At 36.4% G+C, this 23,840-nt stretch overlaps 1 protein-coding gene across 5 annotated transcripts in view; it reads right to left on the bottom strand.

Moving 5' to 3' along the window:
• Nucleotides 1-11,900, bottom strand: part of LOC149833650 (putative E3 ubiquitin-protein ligase ZFP1) — a 61,468-nt gene extending 49,568 nt beyond the window's left edge. For 2 of the 5 annotated variants that reach the window (XM_090010921.1, XM_090010927.1), the window contains exon 1: nucleotides 11,656-11,900. The gene's annotated coding sequence lies outside the window, so the exon portion shown is untranslated. Of the gene's footprint in view, nucleotides 1-11,307; nucleotides 11,633-11,655 lie in introns of those variants that run through there. The other 3 variants (XM_090010926.1, XM_090010925.1, XM_090010922.1) reach the window with 3 other exon arrangements.
• Nucleotides 11,901-23,840: the final 11,940 nt, after the last annotated feature.

Here is a 23,840-nt window from a genome sequence, read left to right as displayed (position 1 = left end):
TAGAAGAGTAATCAAGAATAGCCTTTTCCTTTGCTTCTTCATTCAAAGCTTTTTCTTCACCTCCTTCAAATTTAGTTAACTTTAGTTGTGGTTCCGGAATGGTTCCACGTACATAACCCCAAAGCTTTTTACCTTTGAGATTATTCTCCATAGCGGCCGCCCACATGCGATAATTGGTCCCATCCAATTTGAATGAGAGATCGATCTTTGCATCTTTGTTGGCCATTAGAAGAGAAAAATTATAAGACAAGAGAGAGGAGAGGTATTACTTGTCAAGGGAGAATCCGATGAATCCTTCTTAACCAAGGCTTTGATACCATGTAATGAAATGCCAAAGAAAAGAGCAACGCCTCCAAGCGGAAGCACGGAAGCACGCACATACACAAGAGGCTACTAAAGAGCAAAATAAACCACAAAAGTGGTCAAGCACAAAAGGAGATAAAAAAATATATTTCACTTCATTGAATGCTTCACAAGAAGCTTAACAAATACATGGGGCTGTGCCCCTTATTTATACACAGCAAGGGACCCAAGGAGGGGCTCCCATAGAGTCGTTGGAGCCCCCCCAACGGTCATATTTATGACCGTTGGAGGGGTCCAACGACTCTATGTGGACCCCTCTCCAATGGATAAAAAAAAGAAATTAAAAAAACAAAAAAAGAAAAAGACTAAAAGGAAAAAGAAAGAAAAAAGAAAGCATATCAAAGATATGCGTGTACAGGTGAAATGACAGAAATACCCCTATCGGGTTTTACAAAAAATAGATATATATATATATATATATATATATATATATATATATATATAGAGAGAGAGAGAGATAGACACATAGACATATATATATAATATATATGTGTATGTGTCGTAATCTATATATATATATATATATATACATCATATTTTAACACAACGCACATCCAGCATTTCGCCTGTCAATTTTTATGGGTTTTCCTATATATATATATATATATATATATATATATATATATATATATATACACCCAACGGATTCATGCGTTAGATAACTGAGATAGTGCACCCTACCTTGTCCAACTATGAAGTTCTCATTTAAATATTTCTTTTACATATACCTCATAGTCCACCGTCTTCCTTTTCAAAAGGGATGTCATCAATGTTTTTTCATGAATTTCTTTTTCTTATTTTCCTCATGTTGCTTCATTCCACATGAAAGCCAGAAACTTCAACATCTCACAAAGAGGGGCGTAATCAGTAACTCAACCAACATCTGCTTTAAAAGCCTCTCATAATATCATCAAACTCTTTCAAGTCAACTGACTCATGTTTCCAAACCTTACATTTCAAACTGTACTTTTGTGAAAAGAAGGGAAGGAATGCAACATATATTAGGAACATAAGTTGATTATAATCGACCATGACAACTAGCTCCCTTTTCCTTTCCCTGTTAGTTTAGAATATCAAGTGTAATTATTTAGAGAGCATTCAAAACAAGGTGTTTTCTAAATTTACTAGTAGTTCCAAGGGTACAATAACACATACAGGTTAAATGTAAACCATGACAAGCCATGGTCAACCCAACCACAAATATACAATTTACCTTTTTAAACCCTCATAAAAGTGAATCTGAGGAACTCATGACATCACCCTTTCTCTTTGATGAGAAAGCTCTAGCCACCACTCCAAAATAACAACTTGCCAAAGAAAGCTGACAGTACCACATTATAAAGATGCAACCGTAAAAATGTACATCAAATAGATATCCATGGGAGTTTGTTTGCCACTAAAATGAATGGTTCCTGTCCACATCGGATGAGCAGATAGTGGCCTCTATGGTGCACAAAATCAATTTAATACATGTGATACAAAATGGTGCAAGATCAACAATGAGCATGCTTCTATTGAGATACATCTTGCCATAATCATTCTCATTAAGAAAAGGCACAAGTTGTGAGCTGAATCCACATTTCAACCAAATGCACACTAAAAGTAAATGATTCAAAAGTTCTTGGGTGGTGCTGTGCATGAAAAATTACAAACATTCTTAAATGATGGTTGATATTTTTCCCATGATGTTCCTTCTTGGCAGTCAGCAATAAACTCAAAGGATAAAGCCATAACTCTCCCTGACCAGAGCATCACCATGTTAGTTGCACTCTCTTTTCCATATTACCCAACCATCTTCTCTATCTCCAACTAGTAGAAAGAACTGATTAGTTACTACTACAAACTAAAAAAAAATTGTATTTGTTGACGTCACTCGAACAAGCGGCCCAACTGGGTCTATTTATTCCAGGTCTAATATTGTTAAATTGAAGAACCAGGTTCAGCTGGACCCCCAGCTCAGTAAGCAGTTTGCGGCCATTATCTCCCGACAATTATCTCCCTTTTCAAAAATACCAATTTGTGGTCATGATTAATTTGTACAAACGCATCTAATCTGTAGTTGCAGGACATTCTCCTTATCATAGTTTTATGGGCTCGAAAGATGTACAAGTTCTGAAACAAATATTATAGTCAAATAGTGTTTATTCTACGTTACTAGAATCTTCATGGTACTAGTAATCTTAGTGTTGGCATTTAATAAAGCTTCCCAAGTGCATGTTCATTTCTATTATACTATTAGTCATGATTGCTCTGGTCTGTTTCATTGGCTGTTCTTCCAAGAACCTTTCTGAATTATTCCAGTGTACACATTACCAACCAGTATTATGAAAAGCGTTGAGGCATAGCGAGGTGCTTCACCAAAAACCGAGGTGAGGCATAAGTCTCTAGGCGTAAAGCGTAAGCCTCAAAAAAAAAATTTGAAAACTTTAAAAAAATTATAAAAACATATCTAAAAATACAAATAAATAAAGAAATGCTTTATTGATGAAATAACAACCAATAAGAAATAGAAAATCTCAATAAGTACTAAAAAATATGAGATTAACATATAAAAGTAACTAAAAACTGATTACATAACTGGAAAATATATGAGATTAACCAACAAAAGTTAAAATATACTAAGAAACTGATAAAATATATGAGATTATTCTAAAAAATATGAGATTAACATATAAAAGTAACTAAAAACTGATTACATAACTGAAAAATATATGAGATTAACCAAAAAAAGTTAAAATATACTAAGAAATTGATTACATAACTGAAATAATTGGAAAATATATGAGATTAACCTACAAAACTTAAAATATATGAGATTATTCTTAAAAATATGAGATTAACATATAAAAGTAACTAAAAAACTGATTACATAACTGGAAAATATATGAGATTAACCAACAAAAGTTAAAATATACTAAGAAACTGATTACATAACTGAAATAACTGGAAAATATATGAGATTAACCTACAACAGTTAAAATATAAGAGATTATTCTAAAAAATATGAGATTAACATATAAAAGTAACTAAAAAAATTATTACATAACTAGAAAATATATGAGATTAACCAACAAAAGTTAAAATGTACTAAGAAACTGATTACATAAATGAAATAACTGAAAAATATATGAGACTAACCTACAAAAATCTTGTTGATTATGTCTTAGAAATCTTGTTGTACAAAAAAAATATTTTTGCGCCTCACGCCTCAGGCTTGCGCCATGAAGCACAGAGGGCCCCGCCTCAAGGCAAGGCGTGTTTTTTATAACACTGTTACCAACCAAGTCTAAATTATATAAAGATTACTCAGCATGGAAAACCAAGAGAAAGAAAAGATGCAAACATCCAATAGAAGCGACAAGAACACCAACTAGATGAATTACAAAGAGATGTAAAGATCTACTCATGAGAGAAATACTGAAGAACAAGACCAGTGGCGATTACCAACACAACAAGATTTGCTAGCAAAATTTAATTTCTTTGAATGTCAACCCGAGCACAAGCTCCCAAGTAGATATGCCCCTTAAAATAGGGATAGTTATTGCAATTGCCACAGTTAAGATTAGGGAACACGAAAAAAAAACAATATAAAAAAGGTTTCTCATATATGCACAGTGAAGCAAATGTGAGAACTATCAGACAATATATTGGGATCTTGTGGGCACTCAAAAATAGAATTCCCCTAATATGAACAAAGTTTGCAATAGGTCAAGGGTTGATGATGAGAAGTCAACCAAAATGACATGACTAGTAGAAACTTGACACTAACCCAGGTTAGAAAGACCGACCTGAAATTCTGCAAGATAATTATTGACAACAAAGTCAAACCTCATAAAGCTTGTTTCAGAACAAGTTTCCCACAACAGTTAGCTGTTTACTCCACCAACAACAATTTGCAGTGTCCTTCCTGTAACTTGGAAACAAGAAGTTAACAATACAACCAGTAACCAGTATATCACAGACAGTGTCCACGCACGCTTAACTTCATTACCTCTCTTAAGAGGAACTGCACTGAAGTTATAACACAAGATTGAATTGCAGTTCCATGATCTATCTGGTGATTCTTTCTTGAACTGAAACAGTATAACTGTTATTGCAGTAGAATAATATTTTCTGAACTCGTCGATTAACCGTAGAATAATACTTTTTGAACATCTAAAAGCTAAAAATATGAATCAACCTGAATGGACCATGGAGAAAAGTGGACACAGTTGATCAAATGCATGTTACAGCGGTAGAAATCACAACAGTTGATCATTCAATTTGCTAAAAAAGTCATTACCTATTGTTCTATTTCCAAAATGAATTTTTTATTTAACAAAGAGATTCACAACCACGAAGGGAGCAAGATGGTATACCAAAATAGAAAGTAAAAAAGACACAAGGAGGTCGGATGATTTCGCTTATCTCAATTGACCCGCAAATCCACTAAGATGAGAGAACCGCATTTAAGACAGTTTAGCTCCAACGGACACCTAGATAATATTGATGATCCTAAAACTACTTTAGAAACGTTATATAGCAACTAGAAATCAGGATATTGAATACTAATATGTACAATAGCTAATAAAATAACTTATTTAATTAAAGTTACATTAATATTGATGGTCAAACATGCAATGTAAATATATTTCCAACACTTTCTGCATTTAATCTCGTGAATGATGAAAGTTCCTAACAGATCGTCAGGTACAGCAAGGATTGAAGAAAAGTGTGCTAAATAGAAGCAGTTTCTTTAGTTAAGAGGCTAATTACACTAATTGATTAAAAAAATGGAATATAAGTGATGCCATCATTTCTAGAAAGAAAGTATAGAACATTAAAATTAGGGTTGCAAACGGTTTGGATTTTGGATCAGAAAACACAATGGGGACTGGGGAGTTGGTTCGGTTTGGAACCAGGACAGCCAAAATTTGCAAAATCACCATTCCATATCTGAACCATTTGCAACCGTAACTAAAATGGAATTAACAAATAAGAAAAAAATTCCATGAAAGGACATCTTCAGGTATTATCAGAAATTCCATAATTCTTAATAAGAAAGAAGCAAATGAAATACCCATGCAATTAATCTTCTCATGAGGAGCACAAAAATAAAGAGAAAGGAGAGAAAGAATTAGTTTAAGATCATAACACAACATAACCCACTGGAAATGTTGCTCATCTGGAAAATAATAGCAGTCATAAGGTGACCTACAATTGCACCGATACATTGTCCCAATCATTTTCATTATGGTGGTCGTGCAAAATTAGGTGGTACTCTTGGAGTTAACAAACAGGGGAGTTGGTGGGTGGGTGTGTTTCAATAAATTGAATATGGCAGCAGCCAGCAATAAAGGTCTATTTTTTTAAACCTAAAGACAAGAAATGATTACTGCAGTCATAACTGAAACCATAAGAATAGACTTGGATGGCCTTCCAATTTCAAAAGTAATTATGATGGAAAAGGCATGGATGAGAGAGAGATGGAGAAGATGTTCAGAAGTAAAAAAAACCAATTTATTGATAAAGCTCTTTCAAACCACTAACAACTAAAGGGAGAAAAAATCCATATAAAGAAAGTGAGGGCCCAGTCAATGCTCAGAAAATTTTTCATTTACTTACAAAGAATCCTCAATCAGGGATGACCACATTGAAACAAATATAAAAGGAGTCGCATAGAATCCTAGGGATGACCACATAGAAACAAATATAAAAGGAGTCACATACACTAATAGAATCATTCAAAAGCAAACATTATTTTCCAAGAGCAGTACAATAAACATAATCAATTGCCTTGAAGGACACTGGCCTTTAAACATTCTTAAAGCCAAAAGTGCAGGAAACTGGGAAAAGTTGACGTAATTTCTTTGCAGGTGATTTCACACTGTTCCCTCCTATGGTAGCAAGTCAAAAATGTGCTCAACGACTGCCATATATTTGGTATCTATGTCACACGGACACTCCATTTTGACTCCCATTCTGATAACTTTATATACAAGTCATATTGAGAACTTCATAAAAATGGCCATATCCCCGTATCCTCAGCCGTATCCATGTGACATAGCTCGGTATAATCATTCATGAGTTATGGGCAGTGGACAGAGGTGGCTTGAATACCATAGTGTGACCACTGACCAAGGTAGCTTAACTCAGCAATTCACACATCTGACCACTCAAACTCCACTAACTAGCATAAACATCTGTTTTAGTATATGTATCAAGGATACAATATGAAATCTTAATCCCAAACTCAGGTTGCTGGTAGCACACTCTACAGCCCAAAGTCAAGGTCCAGTAAGCATAGTTCATCCACTCCAAGTTGGTCAGGATACCTCATATACCAAGCAAACAGAAACTATGGTTGCACTATGAAAAAGCAACCAGATTCTACATGTTAACCATATTGAAGTTTGAACTCCGTAAAAGCTACAAAAACATGGATATGGCTCTAGAAAGGAGAACTGAAGAAGACCTTTTTAGTGAAGTTTTCATCACAACACAAACAGTATACAGTACAATAGTAAAATTCCAATATCCATGTGGCAGGCAGGATAAGAGCCTGGGCTTCCTCAGGATCATAATCATCACTGTCTACAATCAGAGAACCAGAACATTTTTGCAGATACACATTTTTCTTTTACAAAACATTAGGTACACTAATCTTCTTCTGAAAAAGAATAGGAAACAACAGTTATCCAACCTGAAAGCAGAACCAATTTAACGTATGAGTAGAAAGCATAAAAGCTTGTTTAATTCAGTAACTAGTAAAAAAAAATTATTTCTTAACAGATATTGACGATATACAGTTTTCATTTTCCTCTTATTATTTTTTAACCAAGAAGTCCAGATATACTCCAAAGCTGTGGTTCAACAGTTTGAATCCCATCAAGGGCCAGAAAGGTAAGAGGTTTTATGCATTATTAAGGATCAATCAAAATTCAGAACTTTTCAAAAGACAAATGAGCAAGCTTTAACTGGACAACAATGAACAAACTCCAAAAGAAAACTTGGGTTCAAAGAATTAAGTAATCATGTCACCGCTCAGCTTTCACACCATGAGTGGTAACAACGCACAACACATGCTAGCAGCTCCACAGTAATATTTAAAACAACAGCACTTAGCAATCAGATTGGCTGAATGAGATTTACGACCAGAAAAGGGAGTTTTGCCAAATGATGAATTAGCAACAGTGGACACACATACGTGAACCACAGGCTTGCAAGTATGCAGCTTTATAATTAAAGATACAATCGACACACGAGACACCATGAAACATAGGGAGATTATGAAATATACAGTTATTGTTTCCCTGTGTTCGGCCACAAGACGCTCTTTATCCCAAACTACAATTACTTTATAATGGTGACAATGGCAGATATTTATGCTAATGCATGATATTCAAGTCCCTTTCTGGCACTGAAATAAGACAATGACAATGAGCTCAAGCATCTCGATTATGAACAATAACTATTTTATACCAAACTCGACAAAAAAATCCTTCACCCATTTCCCCACTTGAACAAGACAAGAATGATAGACACAGGAATATTGCATGGCTTTCAACTACTGTCATGTTGAAAAATACGACGGCAAGGTCAATAAGTCAAAAAGATTATAAACATCACATTTGTATATCAACCAAGTATGGACATGCACTTTTCTTTCATTTTAGGACTACCCAGAGGTTAAACCACTGAACAGCCATGTCTAATTCTATAGAAATATGATCTGACCTTCAAAACATATGTAAAGGGAAAAAATGAACTCCAAGGGTGAAGCATCGCAGACTTAGGGAAAAGAAAAATAAAATTACAATAAAAAATTTGCACTGGAGATAAATAAGCAAAATAGTCCAGGCCACTCACAGTTCTAAAATTTAGAAAAATGTTCAGTAGCATGTATCTCAAAAGAACTTTTGCTTTATTTTGTTAATGATGATGAGATTTAGTCACATGTTCCTACAAAGTTCAAACCCCATTCTATCATAAGAATAGCTTGGAATCGAAATGAAAACTCATTGGGGCTGCTTGTCAATGAACTTGCACTTTGTGCTCTCATCACTTCTAATTTCACAAAATAAGAGTTATTATCTTGGAGGGCTATGTAGCCTACACAAACATACAAAACTTTTCTTTTTTTCATACAACCAAAAGGGAAAGGAAAACCGCAAACAATTTTGATAGAAAATAATATAAAATTCAACTCATGCAAGGATGATTCTTGAAAAAGAGTATATGTAGTATATCTAGAGAAGGCCTACCAATTCACAAAACCCACAACCCCCACCCCCTCTCTTTATCCCTCCCAAACAAAAAAGGATCAACAAAAGCTGCATAAAAGTGCTTCCATTTACTATTCTTGTCATTACGACATAAATTATGATTACAACTTTCCTTGAAAGATAACAATGAAGAGGTGCTTATGAAGACTTTATGTTATCACCAGCCTCTGAGGCAGTGACCAAATGCCATAGCTGGAGTAAAAAAAGTGAAGCATGAATCAGGAGGTCAATCCACCCTAGAAAGCATTCAAGAAAGGATACTTTGCAAATACTGCAGCATCAGGAAACAGAAGCACACAAATGAGGTGTGCAAACAATCCATAAATGGCATGGACCAGCAGCTTAAAACAACTTCATCCATGATTATCTGATTGTAAGCAAGGAGGAATCACTTAGAAGATCTCAAATGATAGCCACTCACAACATGCTTCCCAGGAACACAAACTGCTCCTTCCAGTATGTTTTAGTTACTCCCTTGTCTCAATATGTACATCACTGGCACATGACACTTGACACATCTCTCTACCTTTGCTCATTGCTTTAACAAAGCTTCCCTACTTGTTTGATTATCAGGGATGGAAAACACCATGTTGACAAGTCTTACAATATAGACTTCCATTAGAATAGTTTTTCTAAGCTGCCCAACTACTAAGTGCCTGACAGCAGGTGACTAGTAACCTCCACTTATCATCAGGCAGACACCATGCAAAGATTACCCAATCACACAAGTTCTCGAGCCTCAGTCATCCCATGTTCAAATAACTTGATGCCTGACGTCCATTTTAGTTTTTCAAGATCTCATCCACTCAAGAATAGAACCATCCGCAGAAATTTACATCAAACGCTACACTCCAACTACAGAGAGGATTCTTCTGATTCACTGTTCAGCTTAGTTTGATTGCCAAGCTACTAGCATGTAGTAGCACAATGAATTCTCCAATGATTGATGTGATTTCCATAGATAAGATATCAAGGAAATGACCTAAGAGCAACACAACTGAAAACTTTGTTAAGAATACCATAACTGAGAAGCACCATGTCACGGTCTGCCACAAAAAATTTATCAGCATTTCTGATTAAACTGCTATTCAGGAAAAAAAAACTTGCAGCTACAGAATTGATAGATGATGCAAAGCAGAAAGGGCATTAAGAGGCCAGATTATCAGTGACGCCGCTTATTTTGCTCAAAAGCACTTCCAAGCAACAGGACACTCTTGTAGAGAGGCAATCCAGAGGAGACAGAATTCCAGAAGATGACTGTCTGATTCTCGATATAAAATAAGAAGCATTAAAATATTTATGCTCCCACTCTCAATGCGAAATTATGCCTTATAAAGCAACAATTGATGTTTCTTGTTGCCATAGCTTCTAAGTTATCTGTATCCACAAGCTAAAATTTGTCTCAAACATTTGGTACGCCAACCAAGATGCAGAATCAGAAGCATCCATGCCCCCATTGTCAAGACCTGACTACACGCTTCCCATGGACAAAGTTACTCTGCAAACTGCAATATTCAGACTTCAAGTAGTGCTTAAGCCTTCTTTCAGAAAGAAACTGACCCAGTGGACCCTTAGAAATCCAGTGGTTCAGATATCCAAAATCAAGGTTGAACCCTCTTAAAAATGGATAGGAAGTAATAGTCGACCAAGAGACTGAGATCTGGAATGCCACAAAGAGTACAAATGCAAACTGGGGCAAGGTAACACATATATCCTGAGAAAAAGGTTTTGATCAGGACTTGCCCACTGTTTTTGAAGCTGGAATTATCAAACAATAGGACCACTAAGAACAAACTGAGAAGATGATATCAGAAGCAGATGGAAGCAAGAGAAATAATGCAGCAGAATACGAAAAAAAATGGTTATAAGAATGCAGGTTAAACCCTACACTTTGAACAGTTGGTTGCTTGCACCAAGTGCCAAAACCTGTAATCAAAACCTGCCAAAAAATAGTTGTCTAGATTACTGTGACTAATATATTTCACGATATTCTAAATTATTGGTACCACGATATTCAAAAAATGGATAAAATTAAACCTCCAAGAATTAACGTGAAAAATCTATGCGTGCCTAACCTTCTCACCTCAAAAATCATGACAAGTTTAAACTACAGGTAGATATCAATATTCTATAACAGACGAAACCAAGTAAGTTGCAAGTCCTCTGTGACTCGATGCCACCCGTAAAGGAAGTCCATAGGCCAGGACAAGATCATTGCAATCTTCTACAGCCAAAACAATCCCCAAAAGGAGGCGACTCCAAATTCTCCAACTGAATTCAAGATTGTTGAGGTTATCTGAAAACTTAGATTGGCTATTATTGGAATATATCTTATTTGTACGAGACACCAAGGATGCAGATAGAGAGGCTTTACATCAGTTTTCAACATTTATAAACCTGCATAACCAAGAAAACCAACTAGCCTAAGCACGGATATGTCAGCATCACAATACATTTTCTAATGGTTAGAAAGGTCACCATTACTCTACAGCATGCTACAAAGTCTTGTTGGACAACAAAAAGAAAATTGTCAGCCTCTAAAGCCCCTTCAAAACACTTTTCCCATATAAACCTAGTTATAGAGCCATAAGCGAATGGCACAATAACAAGCACAAAGCTTCACAGAGAACAAAGAAAAATTCCAACAACTCAACTAGAAAGCGAGAAAATTATGTCTTACAAGAACCTATAACTGTACTATCTGATCTCTAATCTCACCATCAATGACAGTTGCAAGCTCTTTGATCTGATATCACAATCATAGTTAAAATAGGAATAACAATAATAAGAATAATAATAATTAGAAACAAACTCAGAGGATTGAAAATCTATAAACAGTAAGCCAGAAGTGAGCAAAGGGGGGAGATCGGGCGACGCAGAGAAGGGAGGATGAAGGGAAAGCAGATAAGGGGGATCGGGTGAAGAAGGTCGAGAAGATAGAGTGTGTAGGGCTGCGGTGGGCAGGTGGGGTTTGAGAGAGTGTCGGCGGACGGGGATCCTCGGAAGAAAGGAGGAAGGGAGGAGAAACCTCGGCGGCGATCCTTGGCGGTGGTGGTGGTGGATCGGTCGACTGCTCGGCTGATGATCCTCGGCGGTGGGCGGTGGTTGTGCTGACGGTCGAGAGAAGGGAGGAACAAGCTCCAGCGAAGAAGGGCGTCTGCCGATGAAGAGGAGGAGATGAATCAGAGAAGGGGCTTGAAGAGGAAGGCGTCCGTCGATGGCTGCAAAGGAGGGCGTCCGTCGACAGCGTTTCTCCGTCGACCGCGGAGGCAGAGAAGGGCGGAGAGAGAGAGAGAGGTGGGACATGGGATGTGCGGGAGGGGCAAAAAATAGGGATGTCAACGGATCGGTTTTGGTTCGGATATCTGATCACCCGAACCCAATTAGTCGGGTTTGGTATAAAACATTGAATCTGATTAAGAAACCGGGTCGGATTCAATTTCGTATAATCGAATTCGAAATCGGAGTCAGTTTTTTTCCGAAATTCGATCGGATTCTCAAGAGCTCAACATAGTATAGAAATTTTCAATAAAAAAAAAGGGTTGACCATGAAATTTGAACAACAAACCTCACAAATGAGAGGGTGTTGTGTGTTCTCCCCGGAACACAAATTCGCGTGTTCCGGTGTGTATGAAGGAATATCTTGGGACCCGCAATAATTCATACGCCAATGTTGCCCACGATAACTTTATAATAAAATAACATATAAAAAATGTAGATTTGCTTTTGACGGAAATGTTCTCCCGTAAGATAGACATGTGTTGGACGAAAATGTCCTCCCACTCCCTGTAAATAGATTTGCACGTTCTGCCTTTGTTTTTAGCTTGTATTACAACACATGGTCGTTTTCTCGTTCCTTAGAAAACTTTTTCGGGTTCGTTCCTACCTCGTGGAGATAACTATAAATCGAACGACTGGTTCGATCATTGGTGAGCGTCATAGGGGGATTTGTCGGCCATCTCTTTTTTCAGCCTTCTCTTCTTCTTCATTTTCGTTAGGCATTATGAAAAAAAAAATGATGCACAAACATTCCAATAAGTGTCATTAAAGCGTGGTGAGTACCTTTCCATGTCATTATGTTATTATTGAAGAACATATGTCGTCGTGAGTGTCATTAAGGCATTATTTTATTATTGTAGGTAGATTTTATCATTTTGGTGGTTGGAAACTTGAAGATATTTGTAAGGCGGTGGAATCTGTTGACAAAAATGCTTGGTTACAGATGCGAGCAAGGGCCTCTACCCCATCCGGTATCGTCCATTAGCTCAGTATATGCAATGTAACGCAAATCGCGGTTGTAGTAACATGTATATTGATTTTTGAGATATTGTTTTGTTTGTTAATATCGATTTGTACTATATTATGTTGAATTATTGTATATTGATTTGTAAGATATTATATATTTTCTATTGTCGATTTGTGAGATATTGTTTTGTTTATTAATATCGATTTATAATATATTATGATGAATTATCGTATATCAATTTGTAAGATATTATATGTTTTCTAGTGTCGATTTGTGAGATATTTTTTTATTGTTAATATCGATTTGTAATATATTATGCTGAATTATTGTATTACAATTTGTAAGATATTATGTATTTTTTAGTATCGATTTGTGAGATATTGATTTGGTCGTTAATATCGATTTATAATATATTGTGTTGAATTGTCGTATATCGATTTATAAGATATTATGCTAAATTGCCGTATACTGGTTTATAATATATTATGTTGAATTGTCATATATTGATTTGTAAGATATTATGTGTTTTCTAGTATCAATTTATGAGATATTGTTTTGGTTGTTAATATCGATTTGTAAGCTATTATGTTGTTGCTTTGATAATGTGATTCATTCAATCATTTCTTTTACTTGCTTAACTAATCGACGGTTGTTATATGCATCCTGAATAAATCGTAGTAAACGTATGCGCTGGCTAGCGCAAATTGATATTTTGCTCATGACAATGTTGATCATATCAACTAGTTGCAATGAAGATGATGTATCTCAATCATTGGAAAGTCATGAAGCAACAAACATCCGTACTATCGACGCACCTAAAGAAGTGAATATGTACACTAATGATGCACATAATAAGAAGGGTGCATGCATTGGATTCACTCTTGACTTGAATATTCTAGCAGATGAAATGCAATTCGATAATGAGGTAGACGAACATGACAGTGCACTTGACAAAGGTGCACGCACCTCAAGTCTATGTGATAGTACACTTGACTATGTTCTCGTAGAGGGAATGCAGTTTAATAATGAGGAAGTTGCATACAAATTTTACAATGATTATGCCTTAAAACTTGGCTTTAGTGTTAGAAGGAATTATTGGGCAAAAAATGAATAGGGTGTAAGATATTATGTGTTTTCTAGTATCAATTTCGTTTACAAAAAAAGAGTTTTTGGATGAAGTCATTTTCATGAATCGCGAGCCAAAAAAATAGAATTGTTAATATTTTTTTGGATCACCATTTATGAAAATGACTTCATCCAAAAAGCTATGGAACACAGGAATGGCGTGTGAATTATGTTTAATAATGTATCATTCACATGTATAAATCGTTGTAATATGAATCATTCACATGTATAAATTGTTGGCTCATCTAGCCTACAGAGGTACAATTTTGATACCATAGGTAAACCGCTATTACTCAGTGCTTATACAATTAGTGAAAATCGTTGGCTCATCTAGCCTTCACATATACAAATCACTATACATAAATTGTAGTTGAATCGCTGCTTAAAAACCATACTTCATAGTTGAAAAAATATATGCCTAATCTTCGATATACTTTATGACAAATATGCTACAGTCAGTATCGTCATTCACTCAGTATATGCAATGTATCGCAAATCGCGGTTATAGTAACATTCTACCGATTTGTGAGATATTGTTTTGTTTGTTAATATCGATTTATAAGTTATTATACTGAATTTCTGTATCGATTTGTAATATATTTTGCCATATGTATATCAATTTGTAAGATTTTATGTGTTCTGTTGAGTCGATTTGTAAGCTATTATGCTGAATTTCTGTATCAATTTGTAATATATTGTGTGATATGTATATCGATTTGTAAGATATTATGTGTTTTCTAGTATCGATTTCGTTCACAGAGATAAACAAAGATATATCGTTGACGCGGTAGCTATTTAAATCAATTTATACTTTACTAAGTCTAAACATCGTATCGATTTGGGTACACATGCATAAAACCCTACAACATATAAAACCCTAATATAGATATATATAAAACCTGACATGACCTGACCTGTTGTCCAGGTGTAAAACCCTAGTCTACTTAACCTCTCTTTCTCTTTTTTGCGGCAACGCAACTTCTTTTTCTTCTTCTTTCTCCTCCGCCTACATCTTCTTCTTTTTCTCCTTCGACATTTTCATCAAACACATATCTATCTTTTAAAGCCTCCCATTTTTACAGAATAGATCACCAAAACATCCATATTGTTCATCGTCGAGTTCATTTTTTTTGCAAAGCGATTATATGTGTAGCTGCAGATACATCCTCTCCGAGAAAACTAGTTCATTAGTAATGGCAGCCCTCTGTACCATTTTTCTCGGTCTTAGACTGGTTTTTAGAGACTCATTGGTGCACTTTTAATAATATGCTTCACAAACTTCAACTTTGACATTGTCCCCTTGAAGGAGCCGATGAGTTACGTCATAAATCGCTTTTATGTATTTGTCTTCGATATACTTCATGACAAATACGTAAAAGTGATTTATGATGTAGCCCATTGGCTCTTCAAGAGAACAGTGCCTGAGCTGAGGTTTGTGAAGCATATTCTCAAGGTGCACCATTGCTAGAGTCTCTATCAGTTTGAGTCTGAGAAAAATGGTGCAGTGGGGTGTCATTACTAATGAGCTCATTTTCTTGGAGATGATGTATTCGCAACTGCATATATAATCACTTTGCAGCAGGAAATAAACTTGACGATGAACAATATAGATGTTTTTGTGATCTCTTCTGTAAAAATGAGAGTCTCTAAAAGATAAATATGCATTTGACAGAAATGTCCTCCCATAAATAGCTTTCCACATTCCTGCACATGGATTGCATTAGAAGCACATCACTATTTTGGACGTGGGTTTCATACTGGTGATGATATATATTTTCTTTCTTTATGATGGTCATGTATTGTATCTAAGCCAAACCATTGGTCATGATGTATTGTAACTAAATACTAATATTTTTTTATATGAATATGGTTATAAATCATGTCGATTTGTAGTTACGATGAGAACGATATGTCTTTGTGAACGAAATTGATTTGTATTTAAGAAGTTAACTCGATTTGTATCGTTGAAGTAAAACCCAAAATCCTTAAACCTAAACCCTAAACCCAAAACGCCAATCGCCCGTAAAAGCGATTAGGAAATATCATTGACATAGACATAGCCTATAAAAGCAAATCGTGATAGCACGTAGTCTTCATACGTCATTGTGTAAGTCACGATGGTACGTGTCATTCACTTAGACAAAGCTCATTGTCGAAAAGACTGATGTCATTGTGTAAATCGGGATGGTATAACGATTTACACAATGACGTCTATGTCAGCCACATCTGGATAAAAATCGCATGGTGCATGAGTACAAATCGCGGTAAAAGTGCATGGTCAATGTTTATGCAAATTATTTCAATCGTTTATCAATGTTTATGCAAATTGTTTCATCCGTTTATCAATGTTTGTGCAAATCGTTTAAGACGTTTATCAATCATCGTGTAAATCGCGATAGGAACACAACTCGTAAAAGCAAATCAGTGTCCGTTTCACTATACACAACGATAAACGTTTGTTTCATTTTTATTTACGAACGTCTATCATTACAATGATTTGTTAGTGACATTTGTGTACTATACTTATACATAAATCAATATTAATAAAAAGATCATATATCACAAATCGACACTAGAAAACACATATAATCTTACAAATCGACATACGACAATTCAACATAATATATTACAAATCGGTATACGGCAATTCACCATAATGTCTTACAAATCGATATACGATAATTCAACATAATATATCACAAATCGATATTAACAACCAAAACAATATCTCACAAATCGACACTAGAAAACACATAATATCTTACAAATCGATATACGACAATTCAGCATAATATATTACAGATCGATATTAACAAACAAAACATTATCCCACAAATCGATACTAGGAAACACATAATATCTTACAAATAGATATACGACAATTCAGCATAATATATTACAAATTGATATTAACCAAAACAATATCTTAAAACATGTGTGGCACATTATATCGATTTTTAAGATGTGTCGATTTGCAAGATATTTGTATTATGATTTTAAAACGTGTGCTTGCGGAATTTACATTGTTACGATTTGCGTATTCAAAACACGTGTACCAGGTGCATAATTTTGGTTTATAGTTGAGGTTTAGGTGTTAGGGTTTTAGGGTTTAGGACTTAGGGTTAGGGTTTTAGGGTTTGGGGTTTAGGGTTATGCTTTAGGGTTTAAGGTTAGGGTTTAGGTTTAGGTTAGGGTTTAGGGTTTAGGATTTAGTGTTAGGGTTTAGTAAGATATTAAGGGTTTAGGGTTAGGGTTTAGGATTTAGGTTTAGGGTTTAGTAATATATTATGGGTTTAGTAAGATATTAAGGATTTAGGGTTAGGGTTTAGTAAGATATTATGGGTCTAGGGTATAGGTTTAGGTATAGTAATATATTATATGATATGTGTACCAATTTGTAAAATATTAAGTGCTTTCTAGTATCGATTTGTTAGATATTTGTAGTATGTAATTGAAACCAATGCGTGAGGAATTTATAATATAGCGACATGAGGTGGCAATTTGCGTGTTCAAATCGTTGCTCATTTATCCATTTCTATGAAAATCACTTCAACGTGTCGTACCTATGATTAAATAGTTGTCACATGAATCGCTATCATCAACAAGTATAAATCGTTCTGCTTTAAACGTAAATAATAAATCATAATCTCAATGTTCATTATATTTTGGTACTTTACATAGCCCTCATATATATCGGATTGGCGGATGATTGGCGACAGGTGAGGTGGGAGAAAGAGAAACTTTGAGGGTGGGATAAGGGGTGGGAGGCACAACATCGACAAGAAGGGATGGTGGTGGTTGAAGGTTGAGGAGTTGGGAGGCACATGAGGCACCCTTGCTTCTCAAAGCCGCCGCAGACGACTTGTGCGGTGGCGTTGCGGTTGTCCTCTCCATTTCAGACATCATTATCGCCGAAAAGAGAGAGAGAGAGGGTGGTTGGGGAGTGATAAGAGGAAATGTGTCTAAAAAAGCCAGTGCGATATAGCCGTTATAGACAGAAAATCAAATATTATGTCATTTCTTTCCTGCCAGTTCAAAATTTTAAATTGATGTTTTGTTCTCAATGGACACCAAATAAATTTAACCGCATCCTTATATGTTAGAACCGCCTCCCCAAGTATATATTATTACAAATGATCACATTCATTACACAATCACTAACATTACAAGTCATCGCAATATTTGGCTTCATAAGTAAACATCGTAGTATGATTTAGCAAAATTAAGTACAAATCGAGGTAACTTCATAATTATACATCGCTACAACATCAAACGTATAAATCGTTGTACAAATGCCACCCATCATAAGTACATATCGTTTTTAACGTTCTGGCTTCATAACTAAACATCGTAGTATGATTTAGCAAACTTAAGTACAAAACGTGGTAACTTCATAAATCATAATACACATGACTATTGCTTCAAAGGTATAAATCGTTGTTGCATCGAATGTACAAATCGCTGCTTCAAACATATAAATTATTGTATAAATTGAACCCTTCATAAGTACATATCGTTGTAAATCATAAATCACTACTGCATTAAATGTATAAATCGTTGTTGCTTTAAACGTATAAATCATGAATCATAAATCGCTACTGCTTCAAACGTATAAATTGTTGTTGCATAGAATAAATTGTCACTGCATAGAATAAATTGTCACTGCATTAAATGTATAAATAATTGTTAAATTCAAACTTACAAATCGTTGCAGAAATGTAGCCTTCAAAAGTACATATCGTTGTAATGTTTGGCCTTCATAAGAACAAATCGTGCTAACTGTTTTTCGATGCCCAGAAGGTGGATATGTACAAATTGATTTGTTTCAATACGAAAATAAGTGTTATTTAGCATGAATAGTACAACCAGTTGTAAGATTTAGCATCCAGATTTACAAATTGATTTGTTTACATAAAACTCATCGAAAGGACACAAGTTTTGCTAATCCGAAAGTGGAGGAGAAACACATAGAAGGTAGATGCAGTCGATGGTGGCAACGATGCTCCGAAACTGCTTCGGCGACAACATACGATAAAAATGGGTGCTCTGACGGCAACAGACGACGACAAAGGGGTGCTCCGACGACAGTAGATAACGACAAAGGGTGCTCTCGCGGCAGAAGATGACGTCAAAGGCTTTGTCGTCAAAGGGATATCCTGTTACAATAGATGGTGCGTCGTCAAAGGGTGATTCGAAACTATAAGGGATAACCCTTTGTGGTGGTAGGGATAACCCTTTGTGGTGGTAGGACATTTATGTTCTTTACTCAAAACGTCGTTTTATGGTGCTAATGGCAGGAAAGGGTACTTAGGTCTTTGCAAACGCACCAGACTCTAATGCTAAGTGATGCCGACACACACGGGAAAATGAGCCCCATGTGCTTACATACGTGGCGCTCATTCAGACCCGAGAACACGCACTTGCGTGTTCCGGGGGGGAACATATAACCTGCTTCGCTCACAAATCAATCAATTAATCAACAACTTTAGTGTTACCAGCTGACACCCAAGCACTCTCGCACTTGTGATAGATTATTGAGCTAACAGTGAAAGCGCCAAATCACCTCTTTAAGTAGATTTTAGATCAAATTTGTTTATTTAATGCTTAGTTGGATTTGGATTCGGTTTCAACAATCACTTATTCTATTTCGAATTGGAGTACGATTAAAGCACATCCAAATGACAAATTTTTTTTCAAAGACAAGCTGGGGTTAGGCGAACCCCTACTAGAACAACAACCTCCCCATGTGGAATAGAGATTCGATCCTAGGCCTTCACTTTGACCCAGGACCATGCTTACCACATGGGATTCTACTTCGGTGAAATAGTGACAAATATCATGAGATTTATGAAAATCTCACGATAATATCGCAAGAAATTACATGAAAGTTTAAAACTTTTATTTCTCATGAGATTTATGAAAAACATAAATTACCATGATTTAAATGTGATATTTATGTTTTAAACCGCTATTTATCATGAAAAACCCATGTGTTTTATTTTTAAATAATTTTTTTAATATTTTTTGCTAAAAATTATTTTTATATTTTGAAATATATTTTTTTATTGCCAAGATTTTGTTGAGAAAACGTGAGATTTATGAAAAATTTTCAAATTCTCACGAGTTGTTGAAAAACTATATTTTGCCGTTTTTAACTTTTGTCACAGCTCGGTTGTAACAAATTGACGGATTTAGTAATAATCACATTCAACCCGTTGACATCCCTAACTAAAAAGTGGTATTATATATATATATAAAGAAAGAAAGAAAGGTTTTATCATACAAACGATATTCCTGCACTATGGATAAATGAATTGAACTAAACTCGCTATAGTTCCCTCCTATCATCCTCATTTCTTCTACTTCTCTTCTTCCTCATTCTTCTTCTTTTATTCTTCTTCATCTCACTATCATCCTTGAGAGTCTTGAACCGAGCACAACCGTCCTCCACCGTGAGTGCTCCGTTGCTGGAACTCATAATTCTAGCATGCACTAGTGAGAAAATTCAGCTCAACCAATCTTCGATTTGGCGAGGAATTCAGTGGTTTTCGAGCTTTCTCCAGCCATCTGAGTGAAAATATGAAGGAAACAAACCTCTGAGAGGCAGATCTGATCATCTCGATCAGAATTGACGCAATCGAAGTCCAGATTGTGTGAAACGACTACCGATCGGTCGATTGTGTTGCTACCACTGGCTATCCGAGCCATCTGCACCTTTCAAAGCCAATTACGGTCAAATCTATCGTCTGTTTCTACATTTGTGATCCTAACACAATAGATCCACTTCAGAACTGTCGAATTCACCTGAATTCCCTGGTAAAACGCGCGATCTAAGTTAGAGTTAAGTGCTTCAGCACATTACTCTTCTCATCGCACGCTCAAGTGTGCATTATGAATATCTGACAACTTTGTGGACCAATTATGTGTTGGATCGATTTTCGGATCACACAGTTTCACAATCATCATCATGATATAAAACATGATATAAATCAAAAAATATAATAGTATAGACATCATGATCAACAGACAATCAAAACAATAACAGGGAGCAAACATGTCGGGTTCCACCATATACCAAAATCCAGACATATGAAAATGAACAAACATATGCATAAAACATAATATAAACAACAGAAGCATGTTAATATTGTATAAACGGCTAAGGCGTACGAAAGTACTCCCCTTAGAGAAGATCCGCCCCCACATACAGTGCAAACAAGGTACGACGCCCTTCCCCCAGGATACCATAGCCTCGACGATCAGACCCGTGCACTCCGACGGATCCTCCTTCGAAAACAACCTCCACGAACCGAAGTTGCAGATAAAACCCCTTTCAGGATAACTCAGGAGAGAGAGAGAGAGCAACAGGGAAATGGAAAACCGCAGACAATTCTTCTGAAATTAGAGCGTCTCAGATTTTTCGTAACCCCAACCATAACCACGCTTTTATAACCCACGAACGGTTACAAAGCGTGGAAGGAACCCGTTACGGAATCCGAGAAGACGTGACCCGTTAACGGAAATCGAAGAGTCGAGATCTATTAACGGAATCCAAAGAGCCATAACGAGCAAAGACTACGAGGAGTCGTGACCCGTTATCATTTCCCATAACCCGTTAAAGAATCCAAATATCCACAAAAACTTTAAGCAAAAAGATACTTTAGTCTTGATTGGATATGGACCTAAATGGCCAATTACCTGAACCCGAACCAGAACCCGAGCTCGGCCCGGCCTGGCTCGGCTCGGCACGGCATGGCACGGCGGGCGGGCACTCGCGCGTGTGTGTGTGTGTGGTAGTCATCCCAACCTCTTGTTCTCAGGAACAAATGTAAGAGTTTACATGTGGGTTATAAAGCCAACAACAAACTCAAACACAATCAATATGGGACTATTCCATGTCATCAAAACCAAACTTTCTCTAAAATAGCTGAGTTTCATATTTGAATTCTGTCTTCCCTTCCTTCTTACACCTAACATTCTCCCACAAATTCAAATAATGAAACAGGAGGAAACCAAGATGCAAGATAAGATAATCTGCAACAGGACATATCATGCTTTCAGCAATGGTACCTTCCAGTTTGAACCACTACCTTAGTTGACTAACTTTACCCCTACAGGAACGAAGTGAACTGAAGTCTTAAACTTGAACCGTTGGTGTAGGAGTGTCCATTAGCAACAACATGATAAAGGTTCTGGTTGTAATCTTTAAGGGCGACGCGTTAAAGGCCATGTGCCCAAATCCTGTTTTATGAGTGACTTCAGGAATAACCCAATTCCTTATACTGCGGCCACACAGTCACACTCACATAGGTGGGCCTCTCCAGAGATACACTGCTAATATCTCGCCTAGAAGACTTTGAACACATTCAGAGTTTTTAACTCTTCCTTAACTAGCAGCTACAACACCTTTCCAGAGTAATTAGGGGAACATACACAGATACAAAGTATCTCATAAATAAGGTGCTATCCAGTTCACCCTACAACTTGTTATTACCACATTGAACCTACTTTGTGTGATCTCCACTCAAATAGGTTGGGTTGCTACTGCAGATGAACTAATGATGGGTTTCAGTTCCATCCTCTCTCTGGATTTTAGGACTAATGACTTATTTAGTCCTTTCGTTAATGGATCAACTGTGTTTTCTTTGGATCCAACATAGTCCACAACAACCACTAACTGAGACACCAGTTTTCTTACAGACTTTATTCTGACTTGGATGTGTCTCCTCTACTTTTGATTATATTTTGTGCTTTTAATCTTTGCTATTGTGACCATATTGTCACAATGCACAGATATCGCAAGAATTAGTTTGCACATTAAAAAAAGTTTCTCAAGAAGTCTCTTTAACCATTCAGCTTTCAATCCTGTGACATCTAAAGCACAGAGTTCAGCCTTAAAAGTAGACCGAGACAAGATGGTCTGCTTTACTGATCTCCAGGCGACTGCGCCGCATCCCCCCCACATATAGGTAGGTAATCCAGAACTCCCAAGTAGAGTATTTATCATGTCAGTTAGGGTTCTATTCTTCCTTTCGGGATAACTCAAGAGAGAGAGAGAGCAACAGGGAAATGGAAAACCGCAGACTCTTCTACAGAAATTAGAGCGTCTCAGATTTTTCGTAACCCCAGCCTTAACCACACTTTTATAACCCACGAACGGTCACAAAGCGTGGAAGAAACCCGTTACGGAATCCGAAGAGACATGACCCGTTAACGGAAATCGAAGAGTCGAGATCCGTTAACGGAATCCGAAGAGCCATAACGGGCACACGAGGAGTCGTGACCCGTTATCATTTATCCATAGAAACTTTGAGAAAAAAGTTACTTTGACCCGACCCGAACCAAACCAGCACGACGGGCGGGCACACGCGCGTGTGTGATAGTCATCCCAACCTCTTGTTCTCGGAAACAAATGTTAGAGTTTACATGTGGGTTATAAAGCTCACAACAAACTCAAACACAATCAATATGAGACTATTTCACGTCATCAAAACCAAACTTTCTCTAAAACAGCCCAGTTTCATATTTGAATTCTCTCTTCCCTTCCTTCTTACACCTAACATTATGGTCACTTACCATGAAAAGAGCTGAAGTTTTAAGATTCTCTGTTATATATAGACTCTCTAGAGTCTATCCATATCCCCTATGCCGGTGAGATTTGGGTTGAGTAGTCCGGAATTCCCCCAGGAGTCCAGTGACTCCCTTGTGGCATTTTGTTCTGTAATCCACATCAGTTCGACTCCTTAATCGAGGTTATGTAACAAATCGGCTTGTGCGTTCCTGCTGGAAACACAACCATTGGATCCCAAATTAAATTTTCTTTCAAGGAAACCACTCAATCA

Source organism: Nuphar pumila, chromosome 6 (genome assembly GCF_984573655.1).
Source record: "Nuphar pumila chromosome 6, dmNupPumi1.hap1.1, whole genome shotgun sequence".
In the NCBI taxonomy this organism is placed as follows: domain Eukaryota; kingdom Viridiplantae; phylum Streptophyta; class Magnoliopsida; order Nymphaeales; family Nymphaeaceae; genus Nuphar; species Nuphar pumila.
The sequence above is the reverse complement of the archived record's forward strand: the minus strand, read 5'-3'. Positions and strand labels throughout refer to the sequence as shown.